Source organism: Grammomys surdaster, unplaced genomic scaffold (genome assembly GCF_004785775.1).
Source record: "Grammomys surdaster isolate TR1022 unplaced genomic scaffold, NIH_TR_1.0 126806, whole genome shotgun sequence".
Classification (NCBI taxonomy): domain Eukaryota; kingdom Metazoa; phylum Chordata; class Mammalia; order Rodentia; family Muridae; genus Grammomys; species Grammomys surdaster.
In genome coordinates this window covers 1-1,277 of record NW_021621593.1, presented here as the reverse complement: position 1 = coordinate 1,277, position 1,277 = coordinate 1, and positions in this window count along the sequence as shown.

The following is a 1,277-nucleotide window of genomic DNA, read 5'->3' as shown; positions in this document are numbered from 1 at the left end:
GTCAGTGAGATGACTCCACAGAGAGGGCACCTGCCACCAAGCCTGACAGCCTGAGCTGGATCTCAGGGGCCCATGAGGTAGACAGAGAAAGCAAGCTCCTGCAAGTTGCACTTGAACCTGCACCAAGATGCTGTGGCTCATGTGTGCACCCATGCTCACACACCACTAAATAAATAAAGCTATACATAAAAGATAAGCCATAACCACCTTTCTTTTTTTTTTAATTAAAAAAAGTAACTTTTAGTCTTCAATACTAAATATCTCCTCAGGAAACTGTTCTGGGGTGTTTCTGGACCCTTTCACACATAGGCCTTTGGAGAACATTGAAGATCTAAAACTATAGCAACAAAGTAAATCCCTCAAATACCAGATGCTCTGGGCTGGATACAGAATCTCTTTTGCTTCTCCCCTAGGCTCCTTCACTGACCAGTTAGACCCATGTGCTATCATCCTATACTCTACAGTTTGAATATAAAATGTCTCCACAGCTCAGAGATTGGATTCTTGGTCGCTAACTAGTGGCACTATTGTGAAGGTTCTATAAGCTTTAGAAGGTAGGGCTTAGATATATGAAGGGCACACTAGGGGTATGTCCTTGGGAGTTGTACCTTGTCCTGGACTCCTCTCCTCCTTCTCCCTCTCCCCTTCCCTCTCCCTCAGTACAAGCATGCATGTGTGGGGGAGAGAAGAGAAGAGGGGAAGAAGAAGTGGGAAATGAATGGGTACTTGTCAAGAGGACATGGAAACCAAAATTATAAAAATATTCAATCATAACATCCCCCAAATAAAATGTTAGCCTACACTGATATAAATAAATATGGGGAAAATAGCAAAGACATACATTTTACACATGGGAGAATCCTCAATAAATCATGTAGCTCTTTCTAGCTCAGTGATACGGCCATAGAATCCCAGTCTTTTGTATGAATTATGCCCAATAACTTCATCCAAAGAGAACTACATAGAAGAGAGAGTAGGTGGGCAGAGAGGAATGTTAGTTGATGACACACTGACAAACACCCCCTCACCCAGGAGACAACAGTGGAAGTCATGTTGCCTGAGTACTGTTAAATTGATGGGGTAAAATGGCATCTGACCAATTTTCTTCTCCTCTGAAATCCTTATGCACAGTCTAGGGATGAGCAAGATGTCAGAAGCCCTGAAGAAGAGGAGTCTACAGAAGTCCAAACCATCCATATCATCTCCTTTTCTTGTTGCTATAACCAAATATCCAACAGGAAGCAATTCCAGGAAAGAAGGGGTTATATCAGCTTAGA